The following is a 20,907-nucleotide window of genomic DNA, read 5'->3' on the forward strand; positions in this document are numbered from 1 at the left end:
TGTTGGAAGACAGGCCTTTTAAAGAGATAATTAAGGTTCAATGAAGCCATGGGATAGGGCTCTAGTCCCATCGGTCTGCTGTGCTCACAAGGGATGCATCGGTACAGAGAGACCACGTGAGGACAGTGAGAAGGTGGCCTTCTGCAGGCCTTGCAGAGAACAGAGGCTCCACCAGAAGAGGCCTCTTGGAGCCGAGAGAGGGACACAGTCGGACAAAGAGGTGGCTTTTGCAGCCTGAAGGACTGGAAGGAGTGGCAGTTGAGACGACCCTTGCAGCAGACTGTAAGAGATGGAAGGAAGGCATCCCGGAGGAGGACAGCGAGGGCCCGAGGCCCCCCGAGGGGCGGTCTGCTCTTGCGGTGGGGCGGGTACGAAGCCTAAGGTTGGTAAAAAGCCAGTTCAGACAGACGGATGCTGAAGGGCCTTGGACGTCGGGGGACAACGTTCAGGCCTTTCTCAGAGGCTGCTGGGAACCCTGGACAGCTTTTATTTATTTATTTATTTATTTTTTTTTATTGGAGTTCAATTTGCCAACATACAGCAGAACACCCAGTGCTCATCCTGCCAAGTGCCCCCCTCAGTGCCCATCACCCCAACCCCCTGCCCACTTCCCCTTCCACTACCCCTTGTTCGTTTCCCAGAGTCAGGTATCTCTCATGTTTTGTCACCCCTGGACAGCTTTTAAACAAGAAGATGGCAAGAATCGATCTGTGTGCTCACAAGGCCAAAGGCACGAGGCCTGACACGGAATAAGCATGTAATGGTGCCAGGCATCACCCGAGCACCACATCTCAGCTCCTGCGATTCCGGACTCCCCCCACCCCACCCTGGAAAGTAGGAAGGGGAGAGTCAGGGACCAAGACCCCGCAGCTGGCTTGCAGAGGGGAGCTCGGATCCCAATCACACGCCCAGCGCCACGGAGAGTGGCCTGTCCATGCTGCCATTTAAAACCCTAAACCCGCTTCTTGTGGCTTCATCTACTTTCCCTGCAGCCAGAAGGGCTAGTTATTGGAACAGAGACCGGAATGCACGTTCCGTTTAGGCTCGGGAAGTAGGTAGAATGGCCGCGAGAGCTTCCAACGCACCGAGCACCTCTAGAAATGCTACTCGGCCTTCCAAAAGAAGCAATACGCCAGCTGGTCCCCGGCCCGCCTCGTCACCACACAGCGTGACGACCGTTCCTGCTATGTTTGGCGGTATCAAAGTAACCCATAATGGTAACTCGCAGATCAGCTGCAAAATGTGTAGGGAGAGGGGCGCCTGGGGGGCTCAGCGGTGTAGCACCGCCTTCAGCCCAGGGTGTGACCCCAGGGTCCCGGGATCGAGTCCCGCATGGAGCCTGCTTCTCCCTCTGCCCGTGTCTCTGCCTCTCTCTCTCTGTGTCTCAGGAATAAAGAAATAAAATAAAAATCTATGGAAACAACTCGATTGTCAGAGTAGATTGAGCTTAAAAAAAAAATGTGTAGGGAGAGCACTTGTCCTGGGCAAGTGGACGCCCTGCACTGACTGTATTTTTTTTTTTTGATTCAGTGTCAACAGCTGCTCTCAGCTACTCTTTGCTCCCCAACTCCTGAAAGAGCATCCAAGACCCAGGAAAACACGGTGCTATGTCCTGGATCTGGTGGAAGGACAGACTGGGTAGGAGAGGCCACGATCATTTCTTTTGGCTCAGCTGCTTATCCAAAACCTTGGATATATTTAAAATGAAAAAGAATAAAAAACTGGGTTAGAAAGAAGAGTTAATGTTCCTTAAATATAAAAATCAAATCATACTGTGACATGTACCGTCAGGAACCACTTGAATGGTCTTGTATGCACTTTTCTTCAAGGGCAGTCATTTTTAGTATTTAGGAAGCAGCGGTCACAGGGGTAATGTGGGTTCTGTTTTGAAAATTATACACGACTTTATTATCCTAAGAGACAACCGTGTATGATAGTTTGTCAGGGAAAGGCAGACTGAAAGCATCGATTCAATTCAGCCCACCTACTGTGTGTCAGGCACTGTGACCAGATAGATAAGGACAAAAAAACTGGGCAGTATGAAAGGTTACTGAAATCACTTTATGTTTAAAGATTTTATTTATTTATTCATGAGAGACACACAGAGAGAGGCAGAGACACAGGCAGAGGGAGAAGCAGGCTCCATGCAGGGAGCCTGATGTGGGACTCGATCCCAGGACCCCAGGATCATGCCCTGGGGTGAGGGCAGACACTGAACCACTGAGCCACCCAGGCGTCCCTTGAAATCACTTTAAAAACAATTGATGCAGAGCACTTGGGTGGCTCAGTTGATTGAGCGTCTGCCTTGGGCTCATGTCATGATCCCAGAGTCCTGGGATTGAGTCCTGCATCGGGCTCCCTGCTCAGGGGGGAGCTCGCTTCTCCCTCTCCTCCCTTCCCTTACTATCTCTGTCTCTCTCTGTCAAATAAGTAAATAAAATCCTTAAAAAAAAAAAAAAGTGATGCCATAATAACTTTTTTTTTTTTTAACTTTCAAACCAAATTTTGAGAGTCATTCCTTTGAAAAACAGGCATAATATTTTCCACTTCCTTGCTTAATCATGCCCCAGGACTCATGTTCTGTGGCTTCCCTGTGAAATTTTCCTAACACACTGCCTACCCTATTCCATCTTCAAGAAGGCAGTGGGGGTAGAACCGGGAATGTGTGTGTGGGAATGTGTGTGTGTGCACGTGTGTGTACACTGGGGATCTGCTTTTCCTTTTGTGCTCCATAGAAATACTCATATTATACTTTCCGTTTTGCATCCTACTTGGTGGAGTTTGGTCTCACCCATAAAACAAAACCCTTGTCATGTACTGTGTCTCAATGTACCTCTGTTTTCCCAAGGCAGGAACAATGCTCAGCACTACTCCTAAATGTTTACTGAATGAACAAATGCTTGTTTTGATGGGGAGCTTTATCTCAGAGTCCAGTTTGGTAGTTAAATTATTCCCCATATTAAGTGTCAAAAATTTCAAAACTTGCAATGTGTGCATATATAAATATACCTCAGGATATTAACTTTGTTAAGGTATAGCTTACAGAGAGTGAAACTGTCCCTGAATTTTGACAAATGGACACAACTGAGTGAGGGGAGGTGGTTCTTAAATACTTGCTTGGATCCTATCCCCCCAGGGCCTCTGCCTGTGAGGCCAGGGTTTTTAATAACCCCACTGGTGATTCAGAGAAGAATCCTTGGAGTGGATGGTCCTCTGCCACTGTATTCTGGATTTCCTTTCCTTTCCTCAGCTCCCCATCCATCACTCTCAGTCAACTATTAATACTGAAGATGAAACTGAAACATTTCTACTTGGTATCCCACTGGAAGTAAAACACTTGGCTGGAGTCAAGTATGATTTCTGGTTGTTTAGAAGAAACAGAGCTAGTAAATGATATTTTTGAAATGAACACGAGATAGCCACTCAAAGACATGAAAATGGCTTCGAATCAGAGTGAATAAAAGGGCTGTGACTGGGGCACCTGGGTGGCTCAGTTGGTTAAGCGTCTGCCTTTGGCCTGGGTCATGATCCCAGGTCCAGGGATCCACCATACATTGGGCTCGCTGCTCATTAGGGAGCCTGCTTCTCCCTCTGCCTCTGCCTGCTGCTCAGCCTACTAGTGCACACTCTCTCTGTGTCAAATAAATGAATAAAAATTCTTAAAAAAAGGGGGGGTAGGTGCTGTGATTTAAATGGAGACTGAGGATTAATGTAGAGAAGGGATGGGGTGAGAGAAGAAACACATTAGTTTGATTCCAAATGCAACGTGACACCTAAAGATTCAGGGGCTCTGTGATTAAGAGAGATCGACACAAGGTTAAAACCTAAGGAATACACTGTTGAAGGAAAATAGGGGAAATTCATTTCTCTGGTTTGATGGTGTCATCCTTCAATGACTAGAAGAGGCCACGGGATAAGGGGGACAAAAGACATTATCTTCTCTATCCTTTACTTAGCCAAGACTGTTGGACTATGTGGAGTCTGGCCTCTAATTAATATGGGGCAATCTTTACCCTATTCAGATTTCTATTTTTACAAATCAACATTTCTGTTTGGGTGAAATCCATCATACCCAAGTCCAGGGGCCTGTCACCCTTCTTCTGTCATCTGCCCCCCCGCCCCCCACCCCAAGATTGTATTATGATCCAAATACTTCCAGTGATAGGGTCAATAGCCAGGAGACTTGACATTTAGTGGAAATGGAATCTGACCTTTACTAATGTTTCATTGTGAATAATCTTGGTTTCATTGTGAATAATGCTCAAAATGGGGCTGATGTATTGACTAGTGTTTGACTAGCCAAAAAAAAAAAAAAAAAAAGAAGAGGAAGAGGAAGAAGAAGAAACCATCGTGAATCAAAACGGAGGTATATATACTTGGTGTAAAAACAGCCCAAAAAATGTACAAAAACGTACAACGCCTACCTGTTCTGCTGCGGTCCTGGGATACTGCAAGCCTGCGTGTATTTTAATAGTCCATTGATTAAAATGGGTCTTTCAGAAAGGGTGAATTTGACGGCAACGACAACAAATCACCCTGGTTTTGCAAAATGCCATCAAGTCACCCCCTCAGAGAAAAGGGAATCATGGACACTGCCGTGGAGACGTTTGGAAGCATGCTTCCCACTATCATTTACAAGGCAGGGTACGTTGGTCTCGCCAGCTGCCAGGACGGGTGGGAAACTGCTGAGCCAGCCGTTATGGCCAAACCAAGCGGCTCCCTGTAATTAGAGTTAGCTGGGGGAAAAAGTGGCACACAGAGGATAGAAATATGTGGCCTCAGACTGCTGATTAAGTTTCTCTCAAGAGATTCAGTGGAAGGATCTCCCTGGGAGTGGCCCCCACTAATAGCTGCGAGCCCCGTGGAGCGCCTGAAAGGTGGCTTGTCGAAACGGAGATGTGCTGTTAGGGGTCGAACACACACGGAGATTTCTAGGACTTCGCACACAACTATTCCATGATTTTTAATACTGGTTGCATGATGATAGGATAGTTTAGATACATCTCAGGTCAAAGAATATTAAGATTGATTCCACCTATTTCTTTTTACTTTCATTTCACATGGCTACTAGAAAATTTTTTTTTTTTGACTACTAGAACATTTTAAGGCATACATGCTCTTTGCCTTCTCTCTCTATTGGGCAGCAGGGATTGAGACCTTCGCTTCCTCACTTGGTAACTGTTTCTGGCGAAGGGAGGCTGGGCTGTGGAGGGTTAGCAACGGAAGAAACGTCTTGTGTTTCTGTGGGATGAGCGTCATGCCGGGGGTGAAGCATCGTGGCTGGTACTTGCTGACTGAAAACTTTAGCTTCAGGAGACGTGAGGAGGAGGCACAAGAGACTCTCAAGCTAATTAGGTCTGACCCGGGCCCGACTCAGTCTGCCTCTGCCTCAGGTTGTTAATCTGGAAAATGGGAGGGCAGGACTAAATTCCTGTGGCATGAAGTGAAACCAGAGGAGGCCTCTACCTGCGATCGGTTCCCCATCACTCCAAACTCGAGGATGATTTCTGCTACAACTGATTAGAGTTGGGGCACCTGGGTGGCTCAGTCGGTTAAGTGTCTGCCTTTGGCTCACATCATGATCCCAAGGTCCTGGGATCGAGTCCTACACTGGGCCCCTTCCTTAGCACAGAGTCTGCTTTTCCCTCTACCTCTGCCCCTCTCCCCTGCTCTTGTGCTCATGCTCTCTCTCAAATAAGAAATAAAATCTTAAAAAAAAAAAATAGGGGGGGATCCCTGGGTGGCGCAGCGGTTTGGCACCTGCCTTTGGCCCAGGGCGCGATCCTGGAGACCTGGGATCGAATCCCACGTCGGGCTCCCGGTGCATGGAGCCTGCTTCTCCCTCTGCCTGTGTCTCTGCCTCTCTCTCTCTCTCTCTCTCTCTCTGTGTGTGTGTGTGTGTGTGTGACTGTCATGAGCACAGCTATTCATCTGTGTCAGCTCTGCTTCCGTTCCCCTCATGAGAACAAGTGCACACAGTTTCTTCTGTGACTCGTTACTGTAGTTAAAGACACACAAAGAACAGGAGCGCGAGGCGTTTGGTAAAACATACAGACTTCGCCTCCCTGGTAAGGACTGAGAGAACAATTTTAATGTTTTCTTATAAAAGATTTTATTTATTTATCTGAGAAAGAGCGAGAGAGAGCGAGAAAAAGCAGAGTGAGGCAGGAAAGGGCAGAGGCAGAGGGAGAAGCAGACTCCCCACTGAGCAGGGAGCCTGAGGTGAGACTCGATCCCAGGACCCCAAGATCATGACCTGAGCCGAAGGCAGACGTTTAACCGACTGAGCCGCCCAGCCGCCCCTCAGAGAACAATTTCAAACAGAAAAATCATGCAGATGAGATTCAGAGGGAAATGTATTTGCTTTCATTCAAAGCCACAGATGAAAAGTCTGCTACTGTGCTATTAACCTACTAAGTAAGAAATCCAAGGTTTTCTAAGAATACTTCAGTTATAGAATTATAGAATACAGAAGTAAAAACCCCACGTTCCCCCTCTTCAAAAACCAAACGCCCCTCAAATCAAATTGCAAGACCATGAATTTCTGTTTGAAAGAGTATGTTAAAAACAGGCACAGAATTCCACTTCTAAACAAAGCCTTGGCTGACCTGAGGGGCCTCAGCCGGCTGCAGCGCAGGTGCTGAAAACTAGCGATTCTGCTGTCGAGTGTCAGAATATATAAATCAGCTACCAGCATGAAAAACTTGGGATGGTTACAATATGGATGGTGATTTCGGAGAGTTCTGGGCCCAGTAACACCGGCATCTTTTAGGCGTGTGTGGCTTGCTTCTGCAGCGGCACAGCAATACCCTCCCCGGCTTATGCCTTGTTTCACAGACCGACCCAGTCGGGGAGGCATTTGTCTAAGGCAAGAACTGCAGGTGTGAGACACGGACAGGGTAGGGGATCAGAGGGAACAGAGCAAAGTGGAAAATCCCTGGTTCTGAGCCTGATCGATCTGGCCTGATCTTGGTGCCACCAGGGGAGTTGGGTGACCCTGAGCAAGTCCCTTTCCTTGCTAGTCTGAGCTGTTGTGGGGAAAGAAGGGAAAGAAGCTCTACAGTTAAGGAGCCCAGGTGGTACGCTGGCAGGTAGTGAATAACTTTGTTAGAGTTATTCCTTCTTATCCTAGAGACTAGAAAGAAATGTGGTTAGCATAATCTGTTATCACAGCAAAATCTAGCTGACCACCTGGGAAGTGTCTAATTCGTCACTGTAAAAAATATGAAGGCCTAGGTCATTCAATATCAAGAACCGAGGCAGAGAAAGCAAAGGGGAAAAAATATCAGACATCATCCCAACATAGTAACGGATCCAGGCGAGGATTATCCATTGATACTTGAGGACGCAAGGCAGGTGGGTGACAGGATGTTCATAAAGGATCCATGAACCAGCCCACAGATGCCTTTACTGACTCAAAGTGTATCTGGACAAGGGTGAGGTCTGGTTAGCACACCCTGCTCAAGAGATCAAACTAGGCTCTGTGGATGGTGGGACAACGTGACATCAATGGCCTCTTGCCGTGATGTAGCATCAAGCACGCATTATCACCTGTGGAGTATTCTTGCTGCAGAAGATGTTTAACCTGCGTCGAATACCAAGCCTCGAGAGCTAAAAATTTTCAGCAAGAAAGAAGGAGCAAGCTGAACGACACTATGCAGAAACAGGCACGGCCCAGAGTGCAGGATGCTCTGTACCACCTGCAGCCTGGCCAACAGGGAGCTGTCTGAATGTGGAATGCATGTTAGATGATGTCATGAAATTACTGTTAAGTTCTTAGGTATAATATCGTGGTTGTGCAGAGGAACCCATAGGAGATAACACAATGAAATGTGTAGAGGTCAAGTGCCAAGATGTTTTTAACTTTCAAATGGTGTAGCAAAAATTTATGTAAGGTGTGCCATGTGTGTTATATATAATACATATAGATATATATGTGTATAGATAATTGGAAAAAGGAATAAAGAAAGCAAATATGGCAAATTCAGAACAATCTGCGAATCTTACAGGTAAAGGGCACATAGGTGTTGGTTTTGCCATCCTCCCAAACTAGTGGCTTTGTTCAGAATAAAAAGTTGGGAAGGAAACTGGAAGAGAGAAAGAAAAAAAATGAGAGGGGGAAAAAAATCACATAATATCACTCCCTCCTCTTTTCATAATCCTGATATATTTATATTCAGGTCAGCTTCACTGTGTGCCTTTTCATTCAGTATGGTGATATTTTTACCACTTTAATAAATTTCATGTGTGCTCATTCAAGCTGATGTAGCCACTGTTTTGGCTGCTTTGTTGGCAGACATCAAAACCAAACTTTAAATAAAGCTCCCATAGTAGGCCCTAGAAGTGTACCAGGTAAGGTAGGAAGCCAGAGATACCGTATCAAAAAACTCCTGAAATTGACACCTAATTCCCTATCTGGATGGTTTTTAAGCCAATAAGATTGGATCAAAGGCTCTAGGTGGAGAGCATCCTCTTGGGCTTTGATCTTTTTCAAAGACGGCACTCTTTCTGGCTGGGCCGGGCATTAAAAGAAAAAAAAAAAAAGACAGGTACAGGGTGCTGGTCAAGCAGGGCTACTGAGGTTTCAGAAAGGCTGCTTCCACATCGAGCATGCTGTGCCCGCGTTCTGGTGCAGAGTAGCAAAGGCTCAACCCAAAGAATAGTCACCCAGAATTCAATTTTTAATGCAGTGAGAACTCCCAGTGAAGCAGGAATTAATTCTGTGATGCCTTTAACACGGACAGGGCCGTAAAGGTCCTGGATTCAGGGCAGCCCCAGTGGCAAAGCGGTTTAGCACTGCCTGCAGCCCAGGGCGTGATCCTGGAGACCCCGGGATCGAGTCCCACCTACCGTTGGGCTCCCATCGGGCTCCCTGCATGGAGCCCGCTTCTCTGTGTGAGTGTGTCTCTATGAGTAAATAAAAAAGGGGGGGCCTGGATTCAGAGAGCATAGATACACACCTGGCTCTACTGCCCGCGTCGGCTGTACAGCTGCAGAGCAGGGCTTCTTAGTTGGGGTGCAACTCTTCACTGGGCAGGACTGTCTCAGACACTGTAGGACATTTACCAACCCTACCCGACTCTCCACACCCCCACATGCCAACACTGCCTCCCGACTTTGAGAAGAGGACAAGGAACACCCCCACAACTCCCAAGGGCCTCCTGCCTAAGACACAGGCTACATTCCTGGAGTCACTGATTTTATCAGGGGTTAATACCTGTTCCACCACCTAAGTGGCGATTTGGGAGGGCAAAAATGCTGCAGCTCCTTCTACCCTTGCATCAGCTATACAAATGATATCGTAATACGCGTTTGCACGGGCAGCCTTTCCAGTTAGAGGCAGGGCTATAGACTTGGTCCAAATACCTGTAATCCCAGGTGGGATCTATTACCCGGTGTTAGCTGTCCAGCCTCGTACTAGAGTATGCAACAGCCAACTCAGTCTGAAAACGCTTCCCCTCCGTAAATGGGAAATAAGCACTACTGCAGACAAAACCCAAGCTGCAGTGTAGATTTTTGCGTGAGGGCTGACGGCAGAGACACGGGAGCTTATGAGATGGACGCCGGTCTCAAAGCAGCTTCAAAGAATCTGGCTTAGGATGGCACTCAGTCTAATCTGGGATGAGAAGGACACTCCTCTTGGTGAGCAAGGAGCAACTTCAAGGATCAAGAGAACAGGGTAGCAGAACATGGTGCTCTATCGGCCCATGCACAGCGGAGCAAGGAGCAACATGCGCAGCCCCGACCTTCAAAATAGCAGATCTGTTCTTTGCATTCTTCAGCCCTGCTCAGGGAAGGGAATCTTAGAGGCTGGGCAGGGTGGCCTGTGAGTGTGCACAGCAGCCACCTGGAGTGTGACGTGAAGAACACACCTGCTACAAGGGTTCAGATTCCATCCACCTCGACTGGGCCCAGGGACCTGCACCCTTAAGCAATCTCTCTGGGTGATTCAGATGCAGGCCGCAGACGGCTCCTGGGAGAACAGGGGCCACCTCTCCGGAGACTTCTACAGTTAGCAGGCTTTGCCTTCAATCTCCCTCCTGGGGCCTTCTCGCTCTCATTTTACTGCCTTCGAGACTTAGAATTTAGGCAAAAGTGCTTCTGTGCCCTCAGGTGTGGTTGGTTCTTTTTGATTAAAAAAAAAAATCATTCTTACTCTACCTCTGTTCCTCCTCCCTGCCCACCTGCCACACACACTGCGTAGATGAAAAGCTGGTTTTATTGTGTTGATCTGATTTCTCCTTTTATCCTTCGCTTTCAAAGGAGGACGAGGAAACGCTGACTGGACAGAAAGTTCCAACCCTTCCGCTGAGGGAGCCCAAAGGCCTCAGGTACTAAGAGGGAAGTGAAGGAGGCCGCCAGAGGTGAGAGTCTTGAAGAGCTACGTGCAGGTGGATACCCATGCTCGAGGGCCTTCGCTGCGGTAAAAGGGCACTGAGCCTGCCCACGAGAGCTACCCGGGCGCTGGAGAGGCAGTGCTGGCAGGGAAGGAGCTATACATGTGTAGCTTCTCTATAGTTCCTTACATTAGGATATTCAGCATTCTTGCTGTCTCACCCGACGCTGCTTACTATTCAGCTTTGGTGCACTCCTCCACATTCTATTCATCTTAAAAACAGCAGGCTGATCATGTAAAGTCTCTAAATCTCTGGACTTGGCCATCTGAAATGAGATCTTTTACCCTTTTCTTCTCCAACTTTCCAGAACACATTTTCACAGCAGCCTTGCGAAGGGACAGATTATCATAACCAGAAAAATGGAGGGTAGCGAAGTCGAAGGAATATTACACCAAAGGCTTTGGTAAGAGAATATTTATGTCCACGAGCACAAGCCACACCCTTTCTGGGAAGATATTACTAGCCCTGAAGCTGGGTTAGTGGATCCCAAAATATACCTCACAAAAAAGCACAGTTACCCTCCTAAAACAAGCCCTATAATTAAAGTCTTTTTCAAGTGGCTTGTGCTATATCACAACTTGACATATGTTGCTTTACTCTCCCTGCTTCAGCAAGTGTAGCCATCTTGGGCTACAAAAGCTCTCAACAACTTACATTTAAACCAGACTGTGGTGTCACTAGGAAACTGATGCAGATAAACAGCCCCGTGGACCAAAATACCCAATCTCAGTCGTCGGTAATGAGATCTCTCTCCTCCCTAAGCACATTTTCATCACAGCAGAATCGCTGCCCTTGCTTCAAAAGGAAGGACTGGCCCCAGATTGAAATACCATTTCATCTCAGAGACCATCTAAAGGCAGCCTCTTCTGAAGAAACTGGGGCTGAAATCAAAACAGGAGACAACCTCCTTTGTGTGAATGCGGGGATCGTGTTGTGTGAGTCTCACTTCTCAGTCAACAGTCATCAGCCTAAGCCTTCAGATGCCCATCTGTCTGCCTGAATCCATGGAAGTCGGTTCTTGCTCAGAGTTACGGGTAGTGTAAGAGACGGTCCCTTACGAGGTCTGTGACCAAACTTCTTGATGTTTTCTAGTTCTATACTTACAGATATTTAAATGTCAAAGTATTTAAAATTTTAAACCTTCAAAGTAATAGCGCTTTGAACATTAATTTTTTTTTTATTACTTCCATATCAGGTTTCTCGGTCTCAGCATTTTCAACACCTCGGGCCTGATCACTGGGTGTGGCGGATGCTGTCCTGCGCACCGTAAGATAGTTATAGCAGCATCCGAGGCCTCCACCCACTAGGCCAGGAGCACACATTCTCCCACCACCCAGGTGTGACAACCAAAATACTTTGCCTCCTCCTTTGGGAGAAACAAAATTAACTCAGGTTGAGAACCACCACTCTTTATATTTATGTATTCATACATCTCCCCATGGCATGGCTAGGGGGTTAAAAAAAAAATCTAGATTTTTCAAGGCACTCACAAGTTTTTTTTAAGAATTTCAAACTTCCTATGACTCATAATGAAGAGTCAGGATGTGATAGGGTGCTACCTTAAAAGATTTATACACAGCACTACTGCTGTTTTAAACAAAGGGGGGCAAGACCTGGCCTCATTTCGGTCAAGACACTTAAGAGGATGGATCTGTCATCACCCTATCTCTTGGATGGCTATCCTCCCTACCTTTCCCTCCCGCCCCATCCATAGACACTACTGTGTGTGTGTGTTTTGTTTTTGTTTTAGAAATCTTTCAGATCCATTACCAGGCACTCGGTACTGATTGCAAAGGAAGAGGATTAGGGTTGGAATCTATTGACATGGTCTACAGAAGCAACAGCCCCGGGTACTGCTCCATGGCTGGATCACCTCGGGGGCAGAGTTTCTAATGCTGGAGAGGCAGGCTGGGGGAGGGCGAGGCATGTAACATCAGGAGGGAAACAGTACGTGGATGGAACATGGTTAAATTCCGCCCAGAGGAGAAAAGACGAATAACGATGAGGGAGAGGGTCTTCAAATACCCAAAGGGCTGTTGTGTGAGAGAGTGGGGAGACTTTTGCTTAGAAAGTGACTACAAGCATAGATGGCTCAAGAGATATTTATCAGAGGCCTTCTGCATGCCAGGCACCGCCCAGTCACTGAGACCAGAGGAAGGAAGAAGACCAAGTTCACGCCTCATGGAGCACCTACCCTTCAGTGGAAGGACTAGATTGCTTTCCTTCCCTCTCTCCTTCCCTCCTCCCTTCCCTCTTTCTTTTTAACAATTTGAACTACATGTCTATGTATTTGTCTGCTTGGGGGTTTGTTTGTTTGTTCCATTTTAAAACTAAGGTTTAATTATGGAAAATTCACCCTTTCATTGTAGAGTTCTATGAATTTGCATGAAACATATACCCATATAAACACTGCCACAAATAATTTCATCAACCCCTAAACTTTCCCTGTGCCCCTTAATTGGAGTAAGTTGCTCTGCACAGTAGTAAGCTCCTCACCTCTGAGAGAATTTGGACTCCTCTCGGTCACAGGTTCTGTAGAAGAGACTTTGTTGGGGCTAGTGGGGCCAGACAATCCCTGAGGTTGTGTCTGTCTCTTTGAGTCCATGAAACTGGAAGGGGCCACCTGGGGACACCGATCTTAAACACCAGCCCACCTGCAGTGACACGGTTGATTCCCTCCAACCACAGATATAAGCTCTACCACAAAGTCAAATTCTTTTAGTCAAAGCTTAAAAATTTCAGTTCAATAACTGGATCTCTGGGAAGGGTACACAATAAGCATAGATTTTTTAAAAAATCCAAAGAAAGGTTTGGAAATGAAAGCCTAAATATGGCAACTGAGCCCAAACCAGGGGTGCCAGCTACTCTTCGACTCTTTTTTCCCTTTTCATTATTTTGGTTCAAAGTAACATTAATTTCAAAACCAGACAAAACTCTAACAAAGATGACTGCACTTAGCTGTAAAGGTGGCAGGGAAGGGAACTTAAATTAGCCATGCTTGTCTAAGAATGGGTGGACAGCAGTGGAGAAGATGACAAATGTCTTGGGGTTGCCGCAGAGTGGACTCTGGAGGATGGACCAGCTGGGACATCCCTTGTGACAGCAAATGTGGTGTGACCAACCCACCCTTGGTGGCCCTCCTGCTGGGAGATATGTACATCTTTTGGTAGTTTGACTTTAGTGGTAAATGTCCAATTTCCAAATAAGACTGTGCTGTTATCAAGAATAACTGCTTTACTGAGCACCTACCATGCCCCAGTACCACTTAGCTCATTTTATTCTTGTAACAACCATATGAGGTAGATAACATTATAAGCCTCGTTTTACAGATGAGGAAACTGAGGCTCAGAGAGTGTATGTAACAATCAGTTAGTGGAGAACTAAATTTTAAGCCAGGTCACCTGACCCTGAAGACTTTTACTACTGCTAGCAAAGTATTCTGGGTGGTTACTGAACTTAATGTGCTTGGTCTCTTGGGTCACTGTCATCATGCTGGGACTGGCTCCCACACATGATGGGATTCTTGATTTCCTTCAATTTCCCATTCCCCAAGCAGCGAACTGCCCATTTTTCATTTCAACAGAGAAGCCATAAGGATTTCTCTGCTGTGGAGAATTTTTATTGTTGTTTTTCTACTGGTCTGCACTTTATTACTCTTATATTCCATGGGTTACCTGGACCATAAGCTAAACTGTCAAGGGTATTCTTCACCCCACATCCAGAAGCTTCCCTAAATCTAGACTTCTTACTAAATCTTAGAAAACTCCATATTTCTTAATAACATCAGCAATAACAGGAAAAAAATGTCATACTGTCAACAAGTAGTGATTGAATGTCACATCTAATTATAAAGTCCCATTCTGTCCAAGTTGAGTGCAGATTTAAAAGATGCACAAAACAAGGCAATGGCTTCTCTTTGGGACACCATTTTACCACAAAAGGTATCAGAAGTAAAAGCAGTAACACTTACCAAAATTTCCCCCAAGTATCACAAACTTTATACACACCACATGTCTTCTAATACAGCTGCTGGACCAGTCCTGAAAGACAAACCACAACAAAAGGAAAAATGCATCTCTACACAGAATTAATTACTCTTCTGGAAAGCACACAGTTGTCCTTCTTTGGGGGCACTCATCAACGTACCAAACACTTACTGCTTGTTTTTCAAAGGAAGATGAAACCAATTTACAAATTAACTCGGCACCCATAATAACAAACGAATAAAAATCTGGACAATGAAATAAGCCAGAAACTATTGCTCACACTATACCTGAATTTTCAGCCCTTTAAAATAATGGAAGACAAAACAATGCAAGAAGATCTAAAATTGAACTCATGGAAAGTCTCCCCCCAAGCCAATTCTCTTCCCTGTTTCCTTCAATAACACACTCTCTTCGCAACTGCTGGCCATGAGACACTCGCCGTTCATTTCTAGACTTCGTTTTCTTATCTGTAAAATAGGGATTATTGTACTGACCTCCCAGGGTGGTTATGGAGATTAAATGTGATAAATATAATGACATATAAATGTCACAGCAAGGCTTAAAACAGCACCTGACATGCAGTAAACACTTAGGGCATGCAAGGAGCTATTATCTGTCTCCTAATCACCCGGGCCTGGAAACAAACACGGCCTTCCTCACCTCCTGGGTAAAGCCAGGTCCCAGCCTGCCCTTCTAGTCCTGCGGGCGTGCTGGAACTCATCGCCTTCTCTCTATCTTATCATTACACCACCTGGCATTGCTTCTGGCAGGAACCGGTTCCCTGGCCCCCGGTTTCTTTCCTTCCAATCCTACTTTCGTGGCTCTGCAAGGCATCCTTCCCAAACACAACTTAAGAGGCCTTGCAGAAACACCTTCCATGGCTTCCCATGACCTACAAATTTATCTGTGAAATTACATTAGCCTGGGACTCCAGCTCCCCTCTGCTCTATCTCCACATCTTTCCACCGGAAGCCGTAGCATCCAGTCACCTATCCTGGCCAGCGTCCATGGGCCTGCCAGGTCCTCCCAAGAGTCTCTGTCTCATAACTGCTGGTAGGAGGCCAAGCCATCGTCTGGGCCATTTTTCTTTACCCTTTCTGTGCCGTAGGCTGTCTAGAGACACGTTTCTCAGAATAATGTTTTTAAATGCTTAAAATTAATACGTGAACAGGATTCCAAAGAAGTATGTTGATATATAGTTATCAAAATATGTGACAAAACTGTTTCTTTCCATATTTAAATAAGTTCCAGCAGAAGTTTAATAATTACTGTAATTTGAAGTACTATTGGACATAAATGATATTTTAGGAAGTCTCTATAACCATAATGTAATATGAAAATACCTGTAATTTCTATTGGTGACAAAGAACTAATGCAATGCTGCTTTTGTAATAGAAGGAAATGTTAGATTTTGGTTAAGGGTTAGTGAAAACAATTCCCCCCCATCTAAGTTCACAGAGCCCCAAATTCCATTCCTGGACCCCAGGTCATGAGCCCCCGCTTTTGGGCCTGGCTCAACTTTCTTCTTCTTTTGAGCCCTTTCTACCTTGATTTTCCCAATGGCTATGATCTTACCCCTTTTTTTGTCCTTTCAAAAACTATGTTTTATTCGATACAGATACTTGAAATACACTTACTGTATCCTACCTTTTAGGCTATAAGGGAACGTACTCTTTTTTTCCCCCCTCCCTTGGCTAATAATGCTTTGCTTCACTGCACATCCAGGTGGGAAAGCATGCGGCCAGCACTGTTTGAATCAATCAGCAAGTCCAAGGGCTTTCTCACCTGCCCCATACAGGTCAGCTACTATGACTTTTATTTCATGTCTCTCTGGCAGGCTGTGAGGTCCTAAATATGTAGACAGCACACCTAAACACTCCATATTTAGAGTATCAATTACTGAAGTTAGGTAACAAAATGTTCTCTTTTACTTCTCTTTAGAGAGTGGATGCTCAGTCAGTGCTGCTGACAGATCTCCTGGGAAGGGAAGGGCGGTTCCACTATCCCGTCACACAAGCACAGTCCCTGCCTTCACAGAGTACTGAGTGTAGAGTAGCTGGGAATCTCTCAACCTGCAGGGCTTTTGCAAAGACGAGAAATCTCCGGTGATTTCCTAAGTATGAGCACCTTGGTGACCTATGCAGGCAAGGCCAGTTAAGAGTTGCTCCGGCTTCTCCCATAGGTCTCACATATGTGAGCCGGGGGTTCCGGGAGATGGAGTGGTAAAATGTCATCTTCCTTCCCCAGTGATGCTTGTCCTTGCATATGAGGTCAGAGATGACACCACCACCAAAAAGAGACTGTCTCAGGAGGGCCTACTCAACACCTGGCTGTGTAGTTCACTCTGAGCCCCACTGGGTCTATGATAGATCTGCTTCAGGATAGACACCAGTCCTTTGGTCTTATTAGCTTTCTCCCTAAACAGCTGCAGCTCAGGATTCCTGTGTATCTTTATTAAGAAAAACTTAAAAATAATAGATGCGACTCTTGATCTCAGGGTCATGGGTTTGAGCTCCACTCTGGTGTAGAGATCTCTTAAAAAAGTAAGTGAACTTAAAAAAAAATACCAAAACAGTTTTTTCTTTTCAAATGATGAGAGTATAATTTTCTCCACTGAAAATCACTCATAAGGGCAATTATGATTATTTGCTTTCGCATGAATTCAACCACTGACAGTATTTTTCATGCTCAACATCATATCAAGGGACTCTTAGGACAATGAGGGTATAGTCTCTCCCTGAGGACAAAGATGACATATTCACACAGCTCAAAAGCTGGGCCTGGCACATTCTTTTTAAACTTAAGGACATTTACATATATTTCATTTGAATTTGCACTTTTTGAGACACACTAGATATATGGTATTAAAAAAAAAAAGAACTGTGTGATAGTGAGTGTTTAATCTTTCGTTTCAAGAATTATGACATATGGGGTGCCTGGGTGGCTCAGTCGGTTAAGCATCTGCCTTCGCCTCAAGTCATGATCTCGGGGACCTGAGATGGAGCCCTGCTCAGGCTCCGCACTCGCAAGGAGTCTGCTTCTCTCCCTCTCTCCCAACCCCCCACTCATACCCTAATAAATAATCTTCAAAAAATTATGACATATACGTCTTCATAAATAGTCAATAATTATAGGCATTCCCATATAACACGTTGCCCTGCATGTACTTTTTGCTTCTAATACATACCATAGACCCTAAGCAACTCCTGGTTTAAAGGTTAACATTCTCATTACCCCTGGAAACAGTCCCCGTCTGCATGGGTCATTCCTTCTCCCTTCTTCCTAACAGATCCCCTAGATTCCTCAGCCACAGTGTCACGGGGCAGGTGACAGCACTCCCAGCTGGAGGGTGGGGACCTGAAGGGCCTAAGGCCTTGTGGTGTGCCACCCAGCAACATCAGCATCACCAGGGAGCTTCTGAGACATGTCAGCTCTGAGGCCCCGGCCCAAATCTACTGAATCAGAATCTGTTTTACAAGATCCCCAGGTGATCTGCGGGTCCACAGGGTTTCAAATGCACTGATGTAAGGGGAACGCATTCCTCTTGTCAGGGACTGGTTCAAGATTGGGCATGTGACCCAAATCAGGCCGTCAGGATGTGAAGAATGTTTTGCTGGGAGCTTCTCCTTATTTTGAGATAAACTGCCCCCTTCTGCATGTTGTGTGGGATACGATGCCTAGGACTTCTGTAGCTACGTCGCTCTAGTCTGATGATAAAGCGGGCCCAGAGAGGAAAGCAAAGACAAAATGTCCCAGGGAAGCAGAGTTGCCATGACTGCATTAGGTCCAACTCTGAAGTCTGTGGAATCAATGGAGCTCCAGTAAATTTCTTATTTTTCAGGACTCCTTGAGTTGGGTTTTCAATTATCTGTAGCTGGAAAGCATCTTGATTAATCAGTGCCCAATAAAGCATTATAAAAGGAACAGAACACCGAGGCATTGGGCTCAGCTGCACGCTGAAGAGTCTGGACAAGATGGTGCATTGAGAGACCAGAGCAACAGTTCAGAGACTTGTTTTCTTTGGGGGAACTGATTCAGGAGTATTTCTGGTTGTAACAACCTTTGTTAGCTTTGCTCATTTCCAAAGGCTTTCTAAATCAGCCAGTTTAAATGATCAACCAGAGGAAGTGCTGAACGCTTTCCAAATTATTTTAACCAGAGCGGTCAACAGTTGTTTTCCCCAGAAGCCACATGGATGTCATTTCCTGTAAAGACAATGGGAGACTAATTGCTCAGCTCTCAGACTCCAGTAGTGAAGACAACCTGTGACATGTAATTACTGGCAGGGTAAATAAGGAAAAGCTTGAGGATCTCAGAATCTGCTCCTGGATCCACTCCAATAACTTGGGGAAAAGTAAAAAAGAGCCAGCTGGTCTAGGAAAAGATTGGAGAGGCCAGCAACTTGGGCCGTCACCTATAGCATTTTTACATACACTGGTATTTCTTAAAGACTGTTCTGAGGAAACCAAATAGACCTGCTCTTGCATAAAACCATATACGACCTTGGGGTAATCTTACTTCATATATAGGAGTGATGTAGGTAGTCAAGGAGGGCTGGCTGTCTAAACGGACATTATCTCTTCTGTGTCCTACAGCTTCTTAGCCACAACCGGATATTTTGAGGGACAGTTTTGTTGTGTTGGCTTGATGAAGACTGTGCTATCACGGAGTGAAATCAGTTGGTTCTCCACAGAATGTTCCTTAGGTTCTATCACTGCAGGTCTCTTTTTCTCTCCAAATATTTTTGTTTTCTCTTCTCTGGTGCCTCCTATGCTTCCATAGCTCCAACCAGCATCCCTTGTCATGAGTTTCAAATCACATCCTTACATCTATCACCCATGTTCCCAGTCCCTCCTGCTGCCTCCTAGACACAAAGTACTTGGAAGGCAGGGACTTGGTTTCGGTCGCTGCTATATTATCAATGCTTAGCTTAGCACACAGTGGCTGGTACTGAGTGTTACATGTTTGTTGCCTGAGTAAGTGAAATCCGCCCTCCGCTCAGAGTCTTAGGATGGCTCTCAGAAGTTCCTGCCATCACCTCCTAACTGGCCTCTCTGACTTTGGTCTCTCCTTTTCCCCACTCTGCCAACAAGCTCTGGATCATAGCTCTGATCACATCAGCCCTAGAATGCCCCAGCTGGAAATGACTTATCAGTCCAGCCCTGTATTTTCCAGGTGAGACTCTGATCCTAGTGAGACCGAGAGACATGCCTAAGTTCGTATAAATAGTGGGCAGCAGAGACAGGATTCTAAGTTAGGATGCTAACCCAGTGGGCTCTTGCTACCATGCCACTGATTAGTTTGAGATCTTCAATGGTCTTTCAGCCAAACCTAGTACAGGACTAAGTATGTAGGAGTCACTTAATATTTGTTAACTGACTGGATAAATGAATGGGTCTCTTTTGCATATACCACTGGGTTTCCATTTCTCTTAAAATGGAATACTCTTTAAAGAAAGACAATTCCTCAGTACATAAAATGCAAAAGAGAGGAGCTGATCTGGACCTCTGCCCCTGCAGTGCTTCTGAGCCACCTCTTAGGACTTCAGGGTTTGGTGGCATTGCAAAACGAAACGAAATGAAACGAAACAAAACGAAACAAAACAAAACACCCAATGACTTCCATAAACTCAAACTCTTCAGCTTTGTACTCAGAGCTATTATTTTCCAATTTCCACTATTATTCCAAACCCACCTCAACCTTATCTTCCATTTCTTCTTCCTCCTTCATGCCCAGTCTTACCAAAGCACTTGCTGTTCCCTGCACTTGCTCCTCTCCTAGGCCTTCATATGCCTTGTTTCTTCCCCATTAGGTGCTCTTCCCTCCACCTGCAAGAATGGAGAACCAACCCATCCCTCTAGCCTGACTCTAATATAAATCCCTTCCTGAAGTTCTCGTCCAGTTTCCTCCACTGGAATTAATCTCATTCTATTTGTACCTCTACTATAGAACTTCCCATGCCATCTGCTTCGAGGGAAAGAGCCAGCTCCTTGAGGGCAGGAACCTACTCTAAATCTATCTTTGAGCCACTGGCACTGTGCCTGGCCCAGGGCCTTGCACAGAAGAGGCACTTCCACTTATTTTGTTGCATTCAAAGGGCATTAACCTTTTTAGTTCACCTCTGTAACCAAAGTATATAAATTCTGTATCTAAAGTATATAAAATCTGGAGATTCCAAGTCTTCCTCTAGACAGTACAGGCTGATGATAAAGCCAGGACACACTCCTGGAGCCCACTTGCTAAGAAACAGCTGTGGGAGTCTTTGCTGAGTCTTATTTTCAAAATCAAGGAATGTGTGGGTGGGGAGAATGACATCCCCGCCCCACCCCGGGGGGGCCATTGCTGTCCTGCATGGCATGAGGTCCAAGCTGGGCAGCTTGTGCACAAAAGTAACAATAGATCTGAAATACAATCCTCTTTCCATGCTACCATATTCTCTGCAAGTCTAAAGTCAATTGTCTGAAGAATTAAAGCGTTCCAAATGGTGGGATAATGCATTAAACAAGCCAGCACACAGAGCCCAA

At 45.7% G+C, this 20,907-nt stretch overlaps 1 protein-coding gene across 3 annotated transcripts in view; it reads right to left on the bottom strand.

Moving 5' to 3' along the window:
• FYN (FYN proto-oncogene, Src family tyrosine kinase) overlaps positions 1–20,907 on the bottom strand; it is a 210,720-nt gene that overhangs the window by 102,184 nt on the left and 87,629 nt on the right. For all 3 annotated transcript variants that reach the window (XM_055330828.1, XM_055330827.1, XM_055330826.1), the window contains one exon: positions 14,368–14,437. The gene's annotated coding sequence lies outside the window, so the exon portion shown is untranslated. The remainder of the gene's footprint in view (positions 1–14,367; positions 14,438–20,907) is intronic.

This window comes from Nyctereutes procyonoides, unplaced genomic scaffold, assembly GCF_905146905.1.
Source record: "Nyctereutes procyonoides isolate TBG_1078 unplaced genomic scaffold, NYPRO_anot_genome, whole genome shotgun sequence".
NCBI classification, from domain to species: domain Eukaryota; kingdom Metazoa; phylum Chordata; class Mammalia; order Carnivora; family Canidae; genus Nyctereutes; species Nyctereutes procyonoides.